The sequence below is a fragment of the Pollachius pollachius genome (genome assembly GCF_949987615.1).
Source record: "Pollachius pollachius genome assembly, chromosome: 16".
In the NCBI taxonomy this organism is placed as follows: Eukaryota; Metazoa; Chordata; class Actinopteri; order Gadiformes; family Gadidae; genus Pollachius; species Pollachius pollachius.
The window spans coordinates 15,568,680-15,594,366 of record NC_136949.1 but is presented as its reverse complement, the minus strand read 5'-3'; positions in this window follow the sequence as shown (position 1 = coordinate 15,594,366).

Genomic DNA, 25,687 nt, shown 5'->3' with positions numbered 1-25,687 from the left:
AAGGTAAGGAGAGGAGAGGAAAGGAAAGGAAAGGGGAGGAGAGGAGAGGACGGGAAAGGGGAAGAGAGGAGAGGAGAATAGGAGAGGATCTGACCGGAAAAGTGGAGGAGAGGAGAGGAGGGAGGAGAGGAACGGAAGAAGGAAGAAATGGTGCAGAGTGTGGAAAGGTATGAACTCATGTTCAATTGCAGGAACTCATGTTGTGAATGGAGATGAGGTTTCATTAGTATGATACGAAAGTGATCTATTTTTATCCATCCATCTGTTGATCTAGCTATCTGTTTCTATCTCGGTCTAGCTCGATCTTTATTCAAAAGAGCTTTATTGGCATGGATAAATTAAACATCTACATTGCAAAAGAAAAAAAAATCTAAATAATAATATAGACAGGCTTCTATCCATCAATCTTCTGTCACAACTATGGACTAGACATTAACTAGCCTGGACTAGGTGCTATCTAGCCTGTACTAGACACTTAATCGCCTGGGGCAATGCACTAACTAATCCGTACCAGCAGCTGCCTATTAGGTACTAGCCGCTAACCAACCTATACTTGCTGCCTACTAACCTTTACTAGCTGCTAACTGTACTTGCCACTATATACTGTGGCGGTTTGATTGAACCAAGGTCTACTTGGTTGTGAAAACAGACAAAAGACAGGTTGTGAGTTAAAAAAATACGTTTTTCTTTTCAAAATGGTGAGGGGCCGGGCAAGGGTTGGCTGAAAATGCAGTGTATCCTGTGAGGGCGACAGTGGTAAACTGGAGGCTGGGTAGATGACAAGGGGAAAGGGAGTGACACAGACAGCACACACAACAGGGGGCCCTTCTATAATGTCTATCTTCTTAGTTTTTTCTTAACGCTTGGGTTCCTCTTAAGGGCCGCTTACCACACTCTCTTTGAGGTATCTACAGTCTAGTCTGCCTTTGTAGCCGGCAAACTGGCCTTTAGCCTCATGGCCAGCAGGTGTTCCCCATGGCTAATCATGCAGCAGGTAGACTGGATAATACTGATAGTCAACAACCTCTCCCAGTGTGTGTCTTTGAGTGAACGGGCATTGTCTACGGTTCTGAGAACCTTTTCTCCTTGTGGAGGGTCTGTGAGGCTAGGCCCTCCACAATAGTGCAGGAAAAACACAAACTAGCCTTTGGATAGCCGCTAACGACTCCAATCTAACGAGCCTGGGCAAGAAGCTACCTCTGCTGTGAGCAGCAGTGTTCGTCTGAAGGACAAGCAAGTCATTAAATTATGCTAACACATCAAAGTGCTGTGTGTTTGGAGTGTTAGGAATGTGATAACTAGGATCAGGGTGGTAATTATAGTGTTATATAAGCCTCATACTCCACAACACTTTGCCTTGATAAAGACGCCACAGTCCTGAGAGGGTTACATTATAATTTTAGACTGAACAATAATTTTGAGAATGTCATTAGCTTTTGTTTTTTCACCTGTCAGCACATTTGGTTAGCGAAAGCAAAATGAAAGATTTTGCTCTGCTCTAGAAACTTTTACATATTTTTAAATGTTAAGCTTCATGTTGAGCTATTCTGACACATACCTGTATGCTTCAGTCATGTTTTAATTGTGTTTTGATTTTCTTTACCATTGACATCTGAATAATATTTTTTATTCAAACTAGTTCTGTTTTATTGTGACATTTACGATATTTAAATTGTCATCTCTTTGAGTAGCAGGAACATGCACTCTAGGCTACAATGTAACTAATAGGGTTGGAGTTAAGATAAGATGCAAGTTAATCAACCCAGATTGATTTACTTTCAAATATAAGAGCGTACTGCGTCATTTGCATGTTTGCGGTGAAGTTGAGCGGTTGTCATAATCCTTTGAAATGGGACCAATGGAGAACCCTGATGATGCCAAAGGCCCTTTGTGTTTCTGTTTTCTTTCTTCTACACAACTTCAACTCATCCATAGGGAGACTTGCAGCACCATGTCTGACAGCGGATGGGATCTGCTGATGGATGCATGGAAGGGACATCAATCTTCATCAGCCTCATCAGGTTTTGGTCTTTGCATGCAAGCACTCACTCATGCAATCAAATGCAGCCTATCGCACACACACATGCAGGCTGGAAGACAGACAGAGGGACAGAAACTCTCCCTTGCAGGCTAGGATTGAAGATGTCATGGTTGCTTCCTGCCCAGTGACAAATTGGCAGTTGTGATATTCTATTTCCTGCCTGAGAGTAGGACTATCTGATCCATGATCTCACTCTGGTCCGGAACATGACACGGGGAATTTAATACTAAACACATTTGAACATGACAACGTGTATGTGGTGGGTTTGTATTAAGAAAGCATGTGCATGCATACATGCTGTACAGTATGAATGTATGTGTAAATTCATACATTCATACACGTGTGTGTGTGTGTGTGCTTGTGTTTGTTTGTTTCTGTGTGTGTGTTATTGATGTGTCTCTGAGTGAGTGTGACTGTTGTGAACCTTAATTGAACACATTAAAAAATAAACCAATTAAATTTGGTCGTTAAGGGTCCACCGAACTTCATCAACAACAATAATAATTAGATAGCTCTACAACATAATAATACATCATGGCTAAATAACTATATGATTGATAACACATCATGTAAATTATGGTATGGCAGGACCTCCCTCTCTCTTTCAGTCACACAAGTAATCCTAGGCCTCATACTAGTTAATCTAAACAGCTTTATTGTGTTGCAGTTCTACTGGTGAAGGCCTGTTTATGTTTAATAGGCCTGCTATTCACTAGCTTTCCATAACAAGCCCAGTGTTGCATCAAGTGGCCATCGAGTGTCCTGGGAACAACATCACACCTGGGAACAACATCACACCGGGGGACAACATCACACCTGGGAACAACATCGCACCGGGGGACAACATCACACCTGGGGACAACATCACACCTGGGGACAACATCACACCTGGGGACAACATCACACCTGGGAACAACATCACACCTGGGAACAACATCACACCTGGGGACAACATCACACCGGGGGACAGAAAATATTCAATACAATTCAATTTTATTTGTATAGCCCTTAATCACCGGTACAGTCTCAAAGGGCTTAACAGGCCAAATATTTATGACCCCCCCTAACCCTCGGCCCACAAGAGGGCAAGAAAAAAAAACCCTAATTAGCAAAGGTTTGAGGAGGAACGCAAAACAAAGGCCCTTTAATCGTATGCCAATGTAGGCTGGGTTTTGTCGGTGTGGGTGAGAGCTGAGGTGAGGATTAGGAGGCGGTGTGGGAATCCAACTCAGTCATAATGTGTGAAGAAACTTGACTTCAAAAAGGAACTTTAAAAATAGACCCTCCATCGTCTCGCTGACTCACACGGCCAAACAGCAGAGTAGCTGTAGTTCACCTCTACCGTTCCCCTTTGACCTTTGACCCCAGGCTCCTATATCTAGCACTCACACCTGCCTCCTCCTAGGCCCACACATCTCATCATCAACTCCCTGCTCTGTGTGAACCGGCTGTTTATTTATACAGGCACTCCCCTGACCGCCAGGCTCTGGGTGGCAGCTGCCAGACCTGGGAGTCGGTACCCAACATCACTCCATCACCAGTCCCTGCCAGGACCCCCAGTTGTCATCGTTCAGCCCACTCCACCAGCCTCCATTAGGAGGGGAACTTGTGACATGGGTGTCACAAGTGTGTCTGAGATTGTTCACTCGACTCCTATATAGTGACTATTTTGGGACATCACCATTTTTGTGTGTAAGAACCTGGCTCCCTATATAGGGCATTACTTGATATCCATAATGAACTGCAAAATAGTGTAGAACTGATGCATGCACATTAACACGATTTAGATCCCATGGTGCATTTTGGATTTTTCATTGAATCATCCATAACTTCTAATCACGTTTGGCTTATGCAAATAAACTCCATGCTGATAGACTTCCGGCGCATAATTAGTGTCGGAATTCCCTATATTCTGTAACCCTAAAGCGTGGATAACATCTGCCACGCCCCGGGCCCTGCTATGGAATGCCTGATGGACCCCATAGCTGGCTGAGTACATTGCCTGTTCCCCAGTTGACCTGGGGCCAGCCACACTGGTCAGCTTAGTTACCCACTAACAATATTTTCTTCTACTGAATTATTCATTGGTTGACTTCCTTTTGGCAGGAAAACAAGCTATGTCCACTTATGAGTTCTGGCTTTAATACTGTTTAACCTTGATTTGATAGCTTAACCCTGATTTGATACTGTTTAACCCTGATTTGATACCGTTCAACATTGCTTTGATGCTATCTCGGCCTGAATTTGATTCTGTTTTACCTATTTTCGTCCAGGCCGGTAATAAGTAAATTCCTTTGGTAATGGACCCGATTCCATTCCACCTATCTTGTTCTAATGAAAGTATGTTCCATGCGGTTTGTCCCTGAGCAGCTTGCTCCCCCTGTGTACTCAGTTTGACACAAACACTTCTGAGTGCGTCCGCTGTTCCGTTGACCCTCCAGGTTATTTCTGAAGATGGGAAGTGTGGAGGTTATATGAGGCCTGAGGACATGTCTCGGCTGTCTGCTGTTCAGCAAACCTCTCAGGCCGGATGCAGGGGAAGTCGGGGAAATCTGGCCATCTGGGCACATTTTATGAAGACTATTCTGATAAAATAACAAAAACAAGCCCTTTTCCAGACAGTCAAAATATATTTTTGAAGCGCTACCGAACCAAACCAACTGCACTCTGGGGAAAACAGGCAGAATGGGACTCCCCATCCACTCACCTGTCACTGGCTCAGCATGTCATCACCCAGTCACTCACCCTGTCATCTACTCACCCGATCACCCACTCACCTTGTCAGCTACTTACCCCGTCATCTACTCAACCACTCAACCTGTCACCCTATCATATACATAACCACTGAATCTCTCACCATGTTACCCACTCAACCTGTCACCCACTCAACCTGTCACCCTATCATATACATAACTATTCAACCTCTCACTGTTCAACCGCTCATCCATTCACCCTCTCATCCTGTCCAACTCTACATGGCATTCTGGCTGGTTAAGCTGTGGACACTGGATATCGAACCCAGTTCCTCTGGACACCCTGGCCACTACCTGCTCCTAGTAGTAGTAGTAGTTAGTAGTTGTTATTCTATTAATTGTATTCTTTCTCAACACAGATCCTGCTGTCAGGCCCCACTCACCACAGTGCAGCCCCGCCCCCCTCATACTAATTGTGTGGATGTTTTAATCAGAGAGCTATTTTCCTCTTCTGCAGCGGCGGCGCGCCATATCCCTGCTTGTTAAGCCAGAGTCTGCACAGCACCCAGGGCTGGTGGCAGCCGAGCCGGCCGCAGCTGGTGGTGATCCAGCCTGATTCATTAGGCCGGGCGTGGGGAGGCTGCAGAGTGAATTAAGAAATAACAGCAGAGCCTGACAACAGCCCTGTTGCAGTTTGTGAGTTTGTTTGGATCGCGTCCACCGTGGTTCTTATCTTTCCTGTTCCTGAGCCTTATCACAGGGCTTCCTCTCTCTACCTGTATCTATCTGCCTTCTTATTTCAGAGCCGCGGTTGTGGTTGCTAACCCCTTATTGTGCAGTGACCCTGATTTCAGGTCTGAACATTTCCATCTTTATTACAGCTGCTCCCCCACACATCGCTTTCATCCTATCAACATGTGTCAGTTACAGCAATGTCTCAAGTGAGTTGATGCACTCTAATCCAAAGCAACTCCCAGTGAGTTCAGATACAAGTCAGATTGATTATTTAGGAGATGGTAAGGGTTCAGGATCATCTTGCTCTAGGATGCATACAGGTAGACCATAGCAGAGGAATCAAACTCATAACCTTTCAGCTGGGAGTCAGATACCTTTACCAATAGACTATCCTGCCCCCCTCATAACAGCCCATAATAACCATACACCCGTCTCTATGGTAGCAGTTCTCAATCCGCCCACTGGCATTAATGACATCATGAGTGCTCCTTAATAACATGTGTCTGAACCTTGGCAATTGACAAAAAGTCTCTAAGGATAAAGACTGATGATGAATGATGTGACGATGAATGACTAAATAGTAGCTGAAGGCTCATCTTCGATTCAAATGCTACTCATTGCGTCTTGTACTCTCTGTCTCTCTGTCTCTCTTCCTCTCCGTCTCCCTCTCTCTCAGTCTCGCTCTCATATGCTTGACTGGGAAATCGAGAAGTAGTAGATAGGTTCTGGGCCAGGAGAACAGAATGTCTATTTTTACCTGTGTGTGTGTGTGTGTGTGTGTGTGTGTGTGTGTATGTGTGGTGTGTGCTGTGTGCTGTGTGTGTGTGTGTGTGTGTGTGTGTGTGTGTGTGTGTGTGTGTGTGTGTGTGTGTGTGTGTGTGTGTGTTTGTGTGTGTGTTGGATAGAAGTTGTCCAGCCGCTGACAGCAGGCTGTCTCCCTCTGAGAACACACACACACACACACACACACACACACACACACACACACACACACACACACACACACACACACATCACAGTCGTTCATATCAATCAGACTATGACTCTAGTAAACTGGTTTTCCTAAAAAATCTTGAGTTATGTTTCACTTTTTTAATCATAAACAGTAAACCAACATCGCTGACTGCTCACTTGATCAATAACGTTCAGCTGCGTATCTGCTTGTCTTGTGTAGTTCAAGGTCTTAAGTACAGCATTAACTTTAGAAAGACAAGAGGAACAAAGACTGAAGACAAGAACCGCCCTCAAGTCTGTCTTGTTCTGGTTTAGTGGGAGGAACCGATAGCAGCATTTAAATATTTATGTATTATACATCAAGTACAAGGACAAAAGAAACAGAATGCCTTCCATCAAGGCAGGGGTTATATGAACCCAAACAAAGCCTTACTTGTGCTTTCTTTGCTTTTGTCCGAAATAAAGATACTGAAAATAGAAGCATTATGTTTGGTTGAGCCTGCTAGATTATGTTTCTGGATCTTTGTTTGCAACAACCCGTGTCTTCTCAAGTATTATGTATCGCAATTCAGTGAGACCAGGTGAGACCGGTTGAGACCAGATAAATTACAGTGAGATCATGTGAAATACAGTGGAACCATGTGAAATACAGTGGGACCATGTGAAATACAGGGAGACCATGTGAAATACAGTGGAACCATGTGAAATACAGTGGGACCATGTGAAATACAGTGGGACCATGTGAAATACAGTGAGACCATGTGAAATACAGTGGGACCATGTGAAATACAGGGAGACCATGTGAAATACAGTGGAACCATGTGAAATACAGTGGGACAATGTGAAATACAATGAGGCCATGTGAAATTTAGTGAGACTATGTGAAACAGGGAAACTAGGTGAGACCAGGTGAATTATAGTGAGACATATACATTCACGTGGGGCAAATGGAAATTCTCTGTTGGAGTGGGCTGGTAGCAAGAGTAAATAATAGCTGTCTATGAGAACGATGGCGGTGGAGATACTCGATATCTTGGCCTAGGCGATCCAGCTCGAAACCTACCCTAGATAGGTACTAGGGGAAACTGGGTGACAGTAGGTGAAATACAGTGAGACCAGATGAGACCAGTTGAATACAGTAAGACCGGGTGAGACCAGGTGAATACAGTAAGACCGGGTGAGACTGGGTCACACCAAGTCAATACAGTCAGACCACGCGAGGCCACCTGAATACAGTCAGAACAGGTGTTACTTCACTAGGTTAGACCATGTCAGGTGAGACCAGACGAGGTAGACCAGGTGAGACCAGACCATGTGAGACCAGTCTGAAGCAGATAAGGCTGGGCGACTAACAAAGTGCTCCTGTCATCTCACTGGCAGGGCGGCTCTTTTATCTTAAACTCTGTGCTCCCATATGGCCGGCCTCCTCCCCACCTCCTCCTATCTGAGAGGGAGGACGCAGCCATGGAGACGGGGAATGATTCTAGCAGAGCTCCAATTAAACAAAGCTTTCCCCCGCCACCGCTGCCACTGGGCCGCCGCTGGGTCGCTTCTCTTATTGTAAATCACCTGCCATGCCGCAGAACAGAGAACAATGCCCGGATCATTTTTCCGGCAATCTGCTCTTCTTCCTGCCCCCTCCTCTTCATCCTATCTCCCCCCTTTCCCCCTCCTCTTCCTCTTCCTCCTCCACCTCCTCAGCCCAATCGTCCGCCCCCTTCCTCCTCCTCCCCCCCTCTCCCTCGCCCCCCCAAAAACATGAAAAATAGCAGTCGCATTTTGCTTCAGCCATTCAAGCATGATGTTGTTGCCGTGGCAGCCAAGTGTTGATGCGTCTCCTAGTGATGTAATACAACTGCCAACAGTTTTGGATTCATCAGGAATGCGTCGTGTTGCAATTTGTCCTGCACTCTGTCTGCACCGGTGCAGCACTTTGCGTTACTCCTCTTTTGAGGAGGTTCTATTGTGGTCTCACCCTCCTTGGCAGGAGGCTGATAGGGAACCTCCAGAGCCTAATACAGAGCCTCTTATGGAGCCTCCAGTGCCTCATACGGAGCCTCATAAGTAGCCTCCAGGGCTTGATAGGGAGGATCCTAGACTTTAGACGGAGCCTCATATAGAGCCTCCTGAGCCTCAAACGGACCCTCCTGAGCCTCATTCAGAGCCTCCTAAGCCGCATACAGAGAGGAGGGGGCGGCCCTCTCTGGCAGTGGGAACTCAGAAGGAGGGTGGAGAAGAGATGGGTGATTTGTGAGGAGGAGTTAGGGGACTAGGAGTGTGCCGGAGGAATGAGGAGTTGGGAGTGGGACTTGAGGAGCAGGAAGTGAGGAAGCAGTTGGGAGAGGGGAGAAGGAAGGAGTGAGGTGGGGGAGGAGGAGAGTCTCCTGGGAACCAAACAGATCTCGCTAGCTCATGTTTCATCTGCTTTGCAGATGTGGTGTGGCTCCCCCTCCCATACAAAAAGATTTCTGCCAGGTACGAGATAGACTGACCAAACACAACCCTTTATCTAATATGAGGTGGGATAAATACGATGCCGGGGCAGAGGAGCGCTGTAGAGGCATCTTCAACAACAACAAAGATGGCGTCCGCTGAAGTGCATGGTTCTGTTGATTCAGCCATTGAGACGGTATAAAAGGAGACATATTATGGTGTTTTCCCAACAAGTAAACATATTATATGAGTTCCATAAAACATGTTTTTGAAGCTTGGCTTTTTTAAAATTAATCGCCTACCGCTATTCCCCTCTGTCTCAGTCCCTTCAGAATGTACCGTTTGTGGTGTCTGTTGCTTTAATGCAAATGAGCTGCTGCCCATTGACCAATGACCTGTCAGAGTGAACCACAGCATGGAGGAGAAGTGATTGTTGCCGTTTGCGGACTGCTGGAGCGCTATATCTACTGTATATAGTATGATATAATAATATATCGATATATATATCTGCGTCTGACGTCTCTGGTACTTCCACAACAAGTAAAGACTCGTAGTGGGGGATATCTCCACCATGGTTGAGAAGAATTTGGGGAAAAGAAGAATTTTGAGGAGAAAGGGATTGTACTCCCGGAGCTGATCTGCCGGACTGCCGCCGAGCTCGGCGGCAGTCCGGCAGCTCCGCCAGACTCCCTGCTAGGTAGTCACATGGCAAACTGACAAATTATCAGTTTTTCGATGGAATCTCCCTTCTTCTGAAATGTGCGAACACATCTCCGCCCAGCGCTCGTCTGCTGGTCCACAAAATCGTATCTATGCTCTGATTGGAGTGGGATGGGGACGTGGGTGGTAATATTCAAATGTGCCTGTTTCCTACGTAGGTAACTGTAGGAGTTACTTTCAGAAATGCATATCTCACTCAAAAAAGCATGTACAGACTTATTTCAAAGTTTGTATGCGTGTGGCAGCACCAGAGACCCAAAACAACACCCCAAATCCCAGGAAAAGTGTTGTTTTCATAATATGTCTCCTTTAAACAGCCATCAAAGCTCTTCTCTGCTGCAAGCATGTCGTCTGTTTACAGTTTGTCCATCGCTCAGTGCTGCGTCACCAGTTTTGTTGGTTAGGATTTGTTGTAGGCCTATCCAATCGCGTCAAGAGGCATTTTAGTCCGTTCCCATTGGTGACGCACCTTGGAAATCGAAAAATGATCAGAGAAGTTCCAGACTAATTGCAGTTTGCACTTCGGCTGGCCCTGCCAGGCTAGGGGGAGAGGGGCATGTGCAGTAACGAGAGGAGGTGGGTGTGAGGAGGAGTTGGAGGGAGTGAAGGAGGGAACGTTTGTGTGAAGGACTGTGGGCGGGCCGCGACCCGGTCCCCAGCTGAACTTCCATAATAATTGGTTTTGGACTAGAAGGGAAAAGGGCACTGGTCAGTCCAATGAGAGAGTGAAGTGTTGTGCAGGGACCGAGGGGAACGCGGTGCTCCAGTTATTTCAAACTGTAGATTAGTAATAGAAAACTAGCTTGTTTTTGTTGTTTTTGGAAAACTAACACGATTAACCTGCCTGTTTAAATAGTTCAGTCTTTTGTATGTGGTGTCGGTAACCTTGAATAACAAAATATTCCCTATGTATTTCATCAAACATGTTTGCAAATCAGAAATAATTTTTTGGCAAACAAAGAGAATGTGAATAAACATTATAATACAGGATTAGAGTCTTAAATTTATTGCTATATTTTAATATATTATCCCCATATTTTCCAACAACTACTGTTCCCATATGTGTTCCTACTATGGTTTTATAAAGTAGATTATAATTATAGATTTGATACTAAACTATAAAATCCATTTTGACCTTTAAAGGTATTTTCTGGCTTGTTTGTCTTGCAAGATCTGTCAATGTTAGCCATCTGACACTCTGTTGCTAGGCTACCAACAGGTTACAGATATTCGTCAACTCTCCAATTAGAATGTTTACAACTGAAATTAAACGGAACTGAAATGTCATATATTTAAAAGATGCTAGATAAAGGCAGTACTGTCAGTTAGTCATCTAATTCTTATCTCTACCCTTCCGAATATAAACAAATTTGCAAGATGTGCAAGATGGAGGTTTCAAAAGACAATTATAACAAATGTATTCTACACAGTATTAAAACCTTGTCTCAGTACATTAGTATCCAGACGGGATGTTTTAGCTGGTCTTCCAACCGCTGTTGGACAATGTGGGACACCGACAATGGGAAGATGAAATTCTCTGTAACGCGCGTTTACAAATGCAGAAACATGATCGGCAGAATTAGACTCATGCAAAATATGAAAAATCCTAACCCTTAATCTTCACTATTAACCCTACATTATAATCCAACTTTAATTCTCTGACTACATTACACTGAGCCCTTGGTGCAACAGAGCCTTAAGCCAACGAACAATCAAGGAAGTGAATCTCTGAGCTGGGGAGCTGTCACTAGACTGTCAGAGAAACTCTAGATATCCAAACCAAGCTGATTAATTATGCACAGTATCTCCTGTATCCTCTAGAATAATCACACCGGCCTCTCGATTCATTAGTTTGAGCTGACCTGTCGTACCGTCTGCGATCTCAACACGGGAGTTACAAACACAACTGTGTTCATAGTGTTTGTGGTTTTGTAAGGTACACAGAGGAAGGGTTCTTAACCTCTGATGTTACGATACCAGCTTGAGTTTGACTGTTATCTTAGTTTGTTTTCAGTGGCGAAACCATAACAAAAGAATGTATCAGTACACACTTTACGCTGTGTTTTGGTCTGGTGTAGGAGACACAAAGCTCTCCCGAGAACTGACAATTATTTTGATGTTTAGCAGACGCTTTTGTCCCACACTAACATACAGTGAAATAAAGGTAGAATACAGATATTGGGGTTCATACCTAAACCTTCCAGCCTATAGTCTAACCCCTAACCTGTACTGACCTCCCAGTTTTTGCATCGCATCCTGAGTCTATTTACGGTACCAATGTACAATTGGGGTACAATAATTACCCATTCATTACTATTAGTTCTGCAATAAGCATTAACTGAAAATGAACTGACAGCTATTCAAAAGTAACCCAATGGTCTAGTATCAATTACTAATGGTGTAGTGGTGGATGTAAAAACTGATATTAATTAAGTTAAACTAATTTATACATTATGTAATATGGTATAAATTAGACCATTAGTTAACTGTGAATTAACTGTTAGTTTATTGTTTGTTAATGCTTATTGCAACATTTCAAAATGTAAATTAAGACTTTATTATCGCACTCTCTTGTACAATCTTGTAAAGGTGCTATGACCTATTCAATCATTTGAATTACTAAACAAAAAATATGTAGAAACCAATTGATGAATAATAATGATACATTCAACTTATATCAATATGTAATGTAGTATTAGATAGATCTGTGCGTGTGTCTGTACTTCCCAATGGATCAAAACAAGGAGGAGGAAAGATGAAGATCAGCAATTAGTCCATGTCTCTGACCGCTGCTTTACCAGCTCAGGAGTTCAACTTGAGGTCAGTAGCACACACACACACACACACACACACACACACACACACACACACACACACACACACACACACACACACACACACACACACAGGTGTACACATACAGATATATGTGTACACCGAATACCCACACACACGCACAAACACACACACACACACACACACACACACACACACACACACACACACACACACACACACACACACATGTCAACATTAAGAAGGTGCTGTTGACATGAAGAACAGCAGAACGCTCCGTAGCGTCCTGCAGCGACAGCAGACATCCATCATCAGCTGAAGATGTCAGCTTACATTAAATGATCCTACCATCTCCCTGGTTACCATTACTCTGATAGTACCATCATAGTCACGCGATCACCCTGTTTACAATCACCGCATGCACAGCACCACAGATATGATGACCGAGTGTTGGTTTCCATGGTGATGGTATCCGTGGTGGATACGACCAGGACCATTGCTATTGAGGTGATGGTGTCAGGCTTTAAGGGGCTCAGCTGGAGAGGCAGACAGAAAGACAGAGAGACAGACTGGATGTCTGACCGACCGACAGAAAGACAGACAGTCGCATATGTGACCAGACAATAGTATATGTGTACAAGCAGACCGACAGACAGATGGTCTGGTGGTAGCACTCTCTGTGTTTGTGTGGGTGCTGGTCTCTGAGGAGGTTGTACAGCTGAATCATTCAGGAGGAAGGCGAGAAGAGACGGACATCCTTCATCAAACTTTTAAAGGGGGGGAGGGGATGGAGTGAGTGGGGGAGGGGGGGGAGGGGAGAAGAGAGTGGGTCAAGAGAGAGAAAGAGAGAGAAGGGGAGGAACATTATTTGTACTACAAACCTATGAACATGCCGTTTACTCCAGAGGTACTTGTTGACTTCTGGCTTATAAGTGGACTCCATAGGTCCAGATACATATTGTGTGTGTGGGTGTGGGTTTGTGTGTGTGGGGGGGTGTGGGGGTAGTTGTAGTTGTCGTTGTGTGTGAATTTGTGTGTTTGTGTGTGTGTGTGTGTGTGTGTGTATGTTAAACATAACAATGTAAATTTAGCTTCAGTCGTAATGATGGTGGATGTGTTATGTTCTTACATTCACCGTGACGTTGAAATTACGTCAGTATTGATTAGGTTGAAACAAGGTCTGGGGGAGGAGATATAAGTGTGGGTTGCAAGGAATTAGAGACCTAAAAAATAGGTTTAAAACCATTGCAGTAGAAGAAAGCTTCCTGTTTAGCTAGTATACTAGCCAAGCTTCCTGTGCAGCCAACCTAGTTTACTGTCTAGGTAGTAGTAGTAGGTAGTACTGCCTTCTGTCTAGCAAGTGCCTTAGTGCCTATTGCCTTAGCTTCCTGCACATCTCATATGTATTAGCCTAGCTTTCTGTGTAGCTAGTGTATTGTCCTAGCTTCCTGCACATCTCATATGTATTAGCCTAGCTTTCTGTGTAGCTAGTGTATTGCCCTAGCTTCCTGCACATCTCATATGTATTAGCCTAGCTTTCTGTGTAGCTAGTGTATTGCCCTAGCTTCCTGCACATCTCATATGTATTAGCCTAGCTTTCTGTGTAGCTAGTGTATTGCCCTAGTTTCCTGCACATCTCATATGTATTAGCCTAGCTTCCTGTGTAGCTATTGTATTGGCCTAGCCAGTATACTAAACTTGCTTCCCTTGTAGCTAGGTTATTGGTCTTCATATGAAGCTTGTATATTTTAGCATAATTTCCTCGTGTCACTACATTCCACTCAGAGCCCGACTGTGATGGTAATTACAGCGGGGACAAATGAGACGAGAGCAGCACTACTGTCGGACGTGACAGCTCCGTCCGTCCTCTCTCTCCCCGTTCTGCACCGGGTTGAGTTGTGTCCAATCTCTCTGTACATCTTTTAGACCTTGGAAAGTTGAGGCAGCTGAGTTGCTCCCCGAGATGTGGATTACTTTCTCAATATTTGCCTAGACAATCCAAGGCTAAATAAAACCTGGGAGATGAATGCACATGGAAGTACTGAGGAGTGGGATCTTTATTCCCAGACACAAAGAGGAGAACATCATGCTCCCATCAGCTTCCTCGCAGACCTCTGATCGCTGCTTAGATAGCAGAGATGCTCTCATTGAGGTCCTCAGATGTGGGAGGTACCGATTGGGGCTCACGTTGTGACACATGGGCACACACGCACATGCACGCACACACACACACACAGACACACACACACACATACCCAAACACATACACACACATGGTATGATTGATGTAGGGAATGGGAGAGTCATCATGACTTTGAAGATGAATAGATTGTATTGCGCACCAAACAGGATGGGATCCTAGTCCCATCTGAAAGCAGCTGGATCTCCCAGCAGCATCTCCTCTCATCACCACCAGCTTCCCGCTGCAGGAGTTACAGTCATCAGGGCAACCCTAGCGATCGGAAACAGAGCTGTCTGAGCTTTCTAAAGACAGCCATCCACCGTGTTTAATACGGTATGACACCAGGCCCGTCACACCTGTTCTCTCCAGAGAGAGAGAGAAGGAGGAAGAATTATGGGGTGGAGGGGGAGAAAGGGAGAGAGGTGAAGTGAGGGAGAGAAAGAGGCATAACATGAGAGAGAGAGAGAGAGAGAGAGAGAGGGGCGATAAGAGAGAGAGAGAGAGAGAGAGAGAGAGAGAGGGTGATAAGATAGAGAGAGAGAGAGAGAGAGAGAGAGAGAGAGAGAGAGAGAGAGAGAGAGAGAGAGAGAGAGAGAGATGCTCTTTTCGAAAGATATGTTGCTTTGATATCCGAAAGCACACATTAAGCACACGTGGAGCTTCACCTGTCTGTCCTACTGACACACCTGGGGGATAAGAGCCTTAATCATCTTTCCTGTGTACATGCTGATAAACCTTTCACATCTGCCTAGCTAAGCCTTACAACATCTATCAATCAATCACATATGGGAGAAAGAGGTGGGGGAGAGGGAGGGGAGGGGAGGGGAGGAGGGAAGGAGGAGGAAGATGGAGCAGGGGGAGGAAGACGAGGGTGGTAAAGAGGGAGAAACGTCTTCTGGGAGTCCTTCCAGAAGACCAAGCCTGACCAGCAGCTACTTATTAACAAACAATCCTTCCTTTTGCTCTGTTACATGCATGCATACATGCATGTTTTTCTCAGCACCAAAATAAGATATTCTTTATAAATCAAAGATTTGAAACATTTGAACGTCATAGCAGAAAGTACATAACAGAAATAGGAATAAAAAACAGATGCAAAAAATAATGTGGATGCGGAACAAATATATAGACTAAGAATCCTGAAAATTGAAATACTTAAAATGTAAATGTAGAAGTAAGGTTCTACATTTCTAAAGAGAGCCACATGGTGGATATGGGTTCAGGACCCAAGGTGGAACACAGAGCCACATGGTGATTATGGATTCAGGACTCAAGGTGGAACACAGAGCTACAGGGTGGATATGGGTTCAGGACTATAGTGGAACACAGAGATACATGGTGGATATGGATTCAGGTACCAAGGTGGAACACAGAGCTACAGGGTGGATATGGGCTCAGGACCCGAGGTGGAACACAGAGCAACAGGGTGGATATGGGCTCAGGACCATGGAGAGTTACAGGGTAGATATGGGTTCAGGACCATAGTGGAACACAGAGCTACAGGGTGGATATGGGCTCAGGACCCGAGGTGGAACACAGAGCAACAGGGTGGATATGGGCTCAGGACCATGGAGAGTTACAGGGTGGATATGGGTTCAGGACCATAGTGGAACACAGAGCTAGAGGGTGGATATGGGCTCAGGACCATGGAGAGTTACAGGGTGGATATGGGTTCAGGACCATGGAGAGTTACAGGGTGGATATGGGCTCAGGACCATGGAGACCATGCATTCAGGACTATGGAGATCGATGGTCAGTGACTCTTACAGCTGAAGGGGGATCCTTGTTTGGTTGGTGTACTTGTGTACTTGTGGTCGTGATGTTTGGGTATGTGGTAATCTTTGAATAAGGACTTTGACAAATGGTTGAGGAAGAAAGTGCGTTTACATAGATAATGCCAGAATATGTAAACATGTGCCAAGCAGCCCTCACCCACCCCTGGCAGGCGATTAGCATATATTAGCATATTAGACAGTGGAAGATTACACACATTTATATTCGTTCACGTTACCAGACGGGACAGAAGTCTCTGGGGAGGAGAGATTTGAAGGGAAGACACTGAAGAGTTTAATGCACGAGTCAATCTTTCAGGTATTGTTTTAATGCTTCAACGTAACGCTTTGAAAGCAGAAAGAAAACACTCGTTTCCTAAGAAAAACCCCTTAGCGCCCATAAAGTCATATATATTTCCCATTAAGTGAACGTGTTTACCCAAAGCGTCTTACAATACTGTCAATGCAAACATTCACATAATGGATGGCCCAAGTGGTAATCTAATCCCTCACCCTTTGTTAATGCCAGGCGGTGTGTGTGTGTGGTTGTGTTTGGATCTCAGCCTGATCTCCACATACTCCTGCTGTCGCAGCAGACAGACCCCCCCTCCTCCCCTCCTCCTCCTTCTACCCTCCTCCCCTCCTCCTCCTTCTACCCTCCTCCCCTCCTCCTTCTCCTTCTCCTCCGACCTGTCCCCTCCTACCATATTCTTTAATCTAGGGGGTGCTTGCCAGATATCCAGGCTGAGCGTTAGACTTTGATAGGAGGGCACATGTTTGTGGATGATATTACCCTCTATTCTGTCCGTCCCAACACCTGTGAGACGTAAAGGCTAAGGCTCTGCATTGTGGAGGCTTTTCAAAGACTCAACAGCGAGGCTGTACGTTTGACGACATTCTCTAATGATAACCATTAGTAAACATTAGTTGATACAGTTCTAAGCATTTATTAACAACATTACTTAGCATGAATAGCATTTGTTTGAATGTACACATTATTAGTAAATACTAGAATACTAATTACTAGAGCATTATTAGCATTACTTTTAATTATATGTTAGTTACTTGTTAGCTAATACTTATTACCGCATAAACTAATATTAATAAATTGTTTATTATCACACCCTTATTGTGCATTAAGTTTTCCCCAATGCTAAACCTGGAAACGAATCATCAACATAGCGCAGTGTTCAGTCCTTCTGTGTTCCAGCCCCCTTGGAGTGAGGCTCTTGAGGCGAGAGAATGTCATGAGTTCTATCACTAATCTGGTCTACTGCAAGGCATTTTCCATTCTCTTACTGCCTGTGGGCTGTGTACGCAAGTTAACAGTCCCCGAAGAAAAACGAATCAACTTGACGAGAAGAACAACGGCAAAGACAAGTAGATAAATACCAAGTTTATTACGAAAGGATTTGACAAAGCAATATCCATGACATCAGAAACAAGGTAAAAATGTATCCCTCCAACAATCTCCGTCGCAAATCATGCTCATCGTGACCCCCCCCCCCCCCTTACCCTGAGTCCCCTGGGCAGAGGACAACACCTAGGGTTGAGGTTACGATCACCACGCTACATGAATAAACCACTCTTCGTCACTGGGTCGGGGGGCGCAAAGGTCTGAAGTCAGACCTTTGCGTTACACTCAAACAACTCCAATTAGTACCTGGGGGAATGTCATGTGACCGGCGATGCTGGGAGTTTCCTGTATTATCCAGGATGTGATTACCTGCTGTCCTGACCCTGTGGTCCGGACATCCATCTCTCTCTCCCGGGGGTTAGTAGGTGAGGGTCAGGGGGAATTAAATGACTTGCTCAAGGACTGAAGGGCAGCCTGGGAGAGAGAAGGTTGAACCTCTGACCTCTCAGCTAATACTCTGCTGCTGACTCACCACGCACACAAGCACACATGCGTACACACACACACACACACACACACACACACACACACACACACACACACTTACATCTCAAGTGTGGTGCGCTTTGGCATGGTGTCTGCCTCGATTTTCCTCCCTCCCATATGTAGAGAAAATACACACACACACAAAACTGCACACACACACGCTGAATCTAAATGTGAATGCATGTATGCATAATAGATATTATACTCAAACTAATATATACTGTACGCACACATAATTATATCTGTGTTCAATAACTATGTGCAGATATTCCACATCGCATGCAGTTCTGCAGCCTTGTGTTAGGTTGAGCATTAGGAGCGGCTTGCTGAGCAGAGACACGCACACACATACAGACGTGCGCTCTAAAAGACGTGCAATCTCACATACGTGCACCCTCAAAGAGACCCAGGCACAGAGAGCAAAGCAGCATCACGGCGAAGAAGCATGCCGTCCCAGCCAGGGGTGGTGTTGAGGTGGGTGAGTTGGGGGGTTGAGACCACGATAGGATCCACAGTCAAAGCCTGATTGGAAGATCACAGGGGTCATGCAGGGGTCACACTGTTCAAAGGCCGTAGATCAGAGGACTGTGGGGGTCGCGGTGAAGAGGCAGAAAGACATGCGTTTGAAACCCAGGTGATTCCTCAGTCTGTCTGGTGATCTCCTTCCCCGCCATACATTTAAACATAAGCTCCAGGCCGAGGTCTTAACAATACCCAACCCCCCTCATTGTCCTAGCCCCTCAGCTAAGTCCTCTCCATCTGTCTGCCAGCTTGAACCTTAACCCCTGGGACTCCAACATGGCTTCCATTAGAGCATTAGCTCTACCATTTGCGTGATGGTGAACTCCATGATGATGTCGTACACCAGATCAGATCTATATAAGCTGATCTCATTCTATATCCAGAGGGGGAAATATGCAATATCAGAAGGATTAGAGTCGTTAACAAGTCGTCTGTACATTTCCTGAGGAATTTATGCTACCGCAGTGGTATGTTAATGTCAATGTACATTTATGCTTCCCGTTTTTCAAATTAATATATTAATATAATTTTATGGAAGCCTATCAATTAACTCTGTGAACCGAATAATGATAAAGAGCCTGCAAATCAGCTTTATGTACTTTAATTACATTCAATTACATGTGAACATTTTCCTCACCAGTATTTATACATGCAGTGTGACATAAACACCTTTCTAGTCAAATTAATTGCCTTCTTTACGCATATTAAAAACATGAAACTATGAAAAGGTAAACAATTAGTAAAATATGAATTCTTTGTGCAAAACAAAAGAATCCCTTATCTTAATTACACTCATGTGTCAATTTCCAGAAGAGCCAAACAATTGCCCAGTATTTAAAAAGATTCAACCGATCACAGGTGGGTTTAATTGCCACACAGGTGGGCTAGATTAAAACACAGGTGTGTTTAATTGGAACACAGGTGTTAATCAGCGGCCTCCCACATTGTGATTGGGCGTTCCCTCACGACTGTGGGGGGGAGTCTGCTCATCCCGCTCATCCACTCGACGTTGACCAGGAGTCTCCACAGCTCGACAATTACCAGACTCTAGAACCCCAGAGCTCGTTAGGGGAGGCAGTTAATTGGCAGAGTGTACTCTGTTAGGCTAGTGTAATAACGAGAGGTGGAGCGGTGCTGTCTGTGTGGCGTGTGCAGCCAGACAAACCCTAATCTGATATGACGCCATCCCGGGAGTCAAGGAGAGCGTTTATTTGGCTCTCCAGATGGCATTGGGCTTATTCATAAAAAGTCTGTTTCCTTTGTTATGGTCCAAAGGAGACACCTTCCCCTTAACAAGAGGAATAAGTTGGTAATTATCCCCATCGTGTTATCCAAAGTAAGGAGACAGGGCGTGTGTGTGTGCGTGGGTGTGTGTGTGTGTGTGTGTGTGTGTGTGCTGTTTAGTGAGTGGGCTATTTGTTTACCCAGAGATAAGGCAGGTGGCTAGCTCATTAGCCTGTGCGGGGCGTTAGCATTACCCTATGTGCTCTTAGTGCTGGCTTCAAGCCCAAGGGCGACGCGGAACAAAACAAAACAGAATAACAATGAAACACATTGTGGAGCGCAGTGCACTGCTTGGTCGCTCTCTATCGTCGTCCGGGGTCTATTTAAGACATGGTGGGGAAAGCAACTGGGTTATATATTTATATTTATTCATGTGTGAGACTAGGAACGGATCTAGGTTAGGAGTAATATGCGGTTTGGAGCATACATAACAGTGACTTCCCTGCCTGCAAGATAAAAGCTCTCTCGGGGGGATGAATCTCGCTCGCTTGCTCATCAACAGGATCGCTTCCCGGTTTCAAAGTCTTATCCCGCTCTGGTTCAGAGTCAGCTCTGAAATCGCACCGCACTCTCTGCAGTAGAAACATCTAGACTCAACGAGGGATTTGACCTCCTCCTTCTAAACCACACCCTTTACACCTCCTCTTCCTCCTCCACCTCCTCCTCTTCCTCCTCCGCCTCTCTCTCTATACCTACACCTCATTCTCATGGATTCCCTAAACCAATCAGGGAAGAGATGCAGTGATTTTTCTGAAATTTGCTGGGAGCCGTCTTGAATTTAAATTGGCTCATAATTGGCAGACGCAGTCGTCTCGAAACAGCTATTCTCACAGCGGATCTCTCAATTACTGATGCTGACAGATAGCTATAGGTATATCTAACAAATCACACGCCAACAAAAGCTCTTCAATAGTAACTACAGCACCTTTTAATACGAGAAGAAACTGGCTCTGAATTTGGCTCTGGTACAGAAGTCAGTTTGGATCCAATTAGAGCCGCAAACTATAAAAACAAGAAGAGCTATTTTTAGACCCAGAAGGCTGCTGAGAGCTGAGGAGTATGTTCTGAGGTGTTTCTGCTTGGACTGTGAAGCATGTGCATCGTAGCATCTTGAATGGTAGTATGGCGGAGTCAAACCGTGGCTTTATCTTTGTTTAAACTTGGGGAAGGGCTATATTTGGAGACACATTAGTCAGCAAGGTGGGTGAGGGTGGGGAGAGAGAATGGGTCCACATGCTCCACTGAAACCAAGCCATCGCATCAGTTCCCCGAACCGGTATCATCCTCTCTTTGGATATAATGAAATAAACCACAGTGCTGTATCCCGTGCCGCCGCACTGCTTATTAATTCATCATGTAAACACAAGCCCAGAACATGTTGCGTAATAATACGAACAGTTTGATTTCCTTTTGTTGGGAGCTGAGCTGTAAAACCCATTATAAATTCAATCCTTGTTTCAGTTGGCTTATATAAGACACATATTATAATAATCCTGTGTTCTACTACAGTGCAGCACTACAGTATATCTACAGAAGAGGCGTATTAGTATGAGTATAATAAGGTTTATTGAGAAAATATGATATTAATATATTTCACTTGTTGTGAAAATGTCTTGAAAGTGAGACTGAAATGAGGTGTGAGTTTCTGTGTGTGTGTGTGTGTCTGTCTGTCTGTCTGTCTGTCTGTCTCTGTGTGTGTGTACCTCAAGTCAAGGAAGAACGTTTAGCTCTATTTGTTGAAATAAAGAAAAACTTTTTTACTGTTTTCATCACCCTCATCATCATTATCAGCTCAGCATTGCTGTTGTCAGTAGTGCTATCAGTACAAGTGGGCCTATTGCTGTCCGAACCACAGGAAACTCAAACCGTCGCTGGATGCAAGGATGCAAACCGACACATCCGGCTCACCTTTCAGCGTGAGGTCTGAAGGTGAGCGCTTCTTAAATATATGATGAATTTCCGGTGCTGGCCCCCCCGTTGGCGCGCGCGATGTAGCGCACATCTGTTGTAATGCGGCACCGGGTTTGCTTTTTACAATGTATTTTAACGAGCATATTTGAGAGATGAACACATGTCAGCTTTCTCTTTCAAGAGTCACCTCCATGTTCCATGTAGGCTACATAATGTTAATTTTTATAATATATATTTAAATCAATTAATGACATTTTGGTGGACGCGATTTTAATTTGCCGTCGCGCCTTCCCTCTTCTCCACAGCTCACACACCCAGAAGCCGGGCGCTGCGTGTGTGTGTGTGTGTGTGTGTGTGTGTGTGTGTGTGTGTGTGTGTGTGTGTGTGTGTGTGTGTCTGTGTGTCTGTGTGTCTGTGTGTCTGTGTGTCTGTGTGTGTTCTGCAGACGATTAAAACGCACCATTGGTTCCGGAATCCCACAACCAAACCCAGATATGATTGTTCGACTGGATTTTACCTGACCCTTTCCGATTTAAGTCATCAAATTGTTTACATTAATGGTCTGTTTCAATTTAGCCAAGTTTCAACGTTATTTATTTATTTTTAAAGCTTCAATGTAGTCTGACGAGTTGACATCGAGATTTTTATTTATTTTTTATTACAAATTCAGCTTCAACTTTTCCACTATAGGAGCGACTGTTCAGACGTCGATTCCCCCCAGAACGGCAGAAGTGGAGCGGCTGAGCGGCAGAGCGGCAGAAGTGGAGCGGAGCGGCAGAGTGGCAGCAGAGCGGCAGCAGCGCACCGCTCGTTGCGCGTCGGCTGCTCGTTGCGCGCGAGCCTCCGCGGTGACGAGACGTTCCCGAGGACCTACCGACCGACTGCGCTTGGCAAAAATGGAAATTAAACCGATGTTTGGAGTAAATACTCGGTGCGAAACTATGATGCCATGAAAGATGTGACGATAGGACTTGTCCTGGATGGAGGCGCGACCACCACGACACGCAACCCACCCGGTAAGAAGTCCGATCCGGAAACATTGTACTGGTTTCAACTAACTGGGTGTTTGTCACTGGTTTTTATTAGTAATCTGAATCATTATTCTGCTGCTTATTTCCCCCGATGTTCTCAACCTACTTACAGAAACGCAATGGACAGACTGTGTGATACATAGGCTGCATGTCCCGCACTGTGAATATGGGTTGCGAACCGAGAACGGAGATTTTAGTTCCTCCAACTGTTCGGACCGAGCTGACTTTTCCCGTCATTGCAGCACTGGGTCCTCTTGAGCGGGTTCGATGCCCTATTTAGAACCAACCGAACCATAACGGGTCTTCTCGCTTATCTAACAGCCATCGTACGCTATCTCCCGCCCTGCGAGGCAGAGCTGATAGGCGGTGGTGTGCGAGGTGGCTTTAGATGGACGAAATAGCCCTCGGACTGTTTTGACACTTTATCAGTCCGTTAAACTTGTTTTTTGTGTGTGTCAATGCACTGCATCAGACCGGTGGTCACTTTAAGATGGTTGTTGGGTGTTTTCCCTTTGCACTTTGTGGGTGCGGGCAAAGGAGTGCACCTGAATGGATTTACGAGCTGTGAAAATGCGCAAATCTTTATTTAGCATGTCTGATCAATTCCACTGGTTAGACGCCTAATCGCGTGGGTAAACGGAAACGGTCAATAACTCTTTGGCAGTAGATGTGTGACTTGTGGACCACAGAATGCATTTTGCATCCTAATCACATTTGGCTCGTTTATTGGTAGACGGAGATAGACGTATATAGCCGTCCCTGAGGAAACGTCACATGTATGACATGACTTAAGAACCTGTTTTAATAAGAGTCCACCCTGCCAGAGAGGCGTCGGGTTGAATTGTGGACTGCTTGGGCACCCGTATGTCAAACACATGCAGATTATGCTGGCTGCGAAGTGGGTGGACTAGGGAGGGGGAGGGGGAGGGCTGTGTGCGGTGGTGGGTGATGTTGGGAGTTCTGCATCTTTCTCCAATCCGAGGGACTTGGGAGGTTCTGCGGGCCTCAGCAGCTCCTCCGTGCAACACAGGGCCCAGAACAGGGAAACTAGGGCCTAATCCCAGCGGCTACTGAAACACGACCTCTGACCCCAGGGGATTAGCCCCGGACCTAATTGCCTTAGCGTTCACCGTTCCACCGTTTTGACGTCGTTCCACCCTCCTCACACTGGGCGAGGGGAGTATTGGGGGTTAATCTACCTCTTGTTCCATCTCTGAGTCTGCGATGAAAGCGATGTCAGACTAACACCAGGGAAACCACTAATCTCTCTGTAATCACAGATTAGGTTTTTGCCTCTGCGATGACTTGCTCCGGGGACGGGAGGGTGGCTGGTTAACGCTGACGGCGTGCTATGGGGTGTCAGCTCACCTCCTCTCTCCTCCTGAGGGCGACAGCCACTTTTAGTGCTTCCACCGGCTCTGAACATGAACATTTAACAGCCAGGATGATTCATGGTATTTATTTGTTAGGGTTCGTCATAAGCCCTGAAGCACTTGTTCTTGTCTGGCTGTGGCCAAATTATATTCACCACAATTGTGGTCAGATGTATACTTATTACTGGCTCGACTCACGCTTGTGCTGTATTGTCTGTTGTTTGTGTTTTTGTGTGTGTGTGTGGGTGTGTGAGTTGTGTATGTGCCTGAGAGGTCTGGGTGTTGTTTGTGTTTTTTAGTGTGTCAGTGTGTGCGTGCGTGCAAATGTGTGTGCATGTGTGTGTGTGTGTGTGTGCGTGTGTGCACGCGTGTGCGTGCCTGTGTGTGTGCGTGCACCTGTGTATGTGTGTGTACATTTGCATGTGTGTGTGTGTGTGTGTGCGTGTGCGCGTGTGTGTGCACATTTGCATGTGTGTGTGTGTTTGTGTATGTGTGTGCATGTGCGTGTGTGTGTGTGTGTGTGTGTGCTAAGAGCCTTCTAAGCGGCGGGTAGCTCTCGGCAGCTCTGCTATAAATAATGACACATATGTCTGTGCCACAGCGGGCCGCTCCTGACGGCCCCTAAGCTGCACGCTGAGCTCTGCAGGACCAGGGCGTGTACGGTCGAGTGGTTACGTGTGCGCAGAGTGGGGCTATTGTGTGTTGATGTTGACCTGTGTGTTTGGGTGTTTGCTGCATCATAAAACCGAGCTGACCTATCACAGCCAAACACCACGGCAGCCACACCCCTCCTCACCCTCACCTCCGACCCCCCCGACCCCTCGACCCCTCACCCCGACCCCATCCTCACCCCCACCCCCGCCGTCAGCCCACCTCACCTCCAGGCCCCCCACCCACCAGCCACACCCTGCCTCAACCTCACCACTCTCTCCTCAGCCCCTCACCTCCACCCCCGCCGTCAGCCCACCTCACCTCCAGGCCCCCCACCCACCAGCCACACCCTGCCTCAACCTCACTGCTCTCTCCTCAGCCCCACACCTCCACCCCCTACTCACCCCCACCTCCACCCTCAACTCACCCCCACCTCCACCTCCACCCTTCCCCCTAGTGTGTTCACACCATCAACGTTTCGAACCGTTCGTACTGCAACTCTGAGACGCCTGGCAGCCGCTGAGCTCATCTCCCCCGTTAGAACAAACGATCAGAGGTAATCCGACAAGTCGTTGTTAATTCACTCGGCTGCAGTCGAGTCAATATTGTGGAGCAGTGCTCGCATGCAGAGCTCATACGCATGGGGAGAGTTGAAGCTAAATCATCCTGATATTACAATAAGCCAT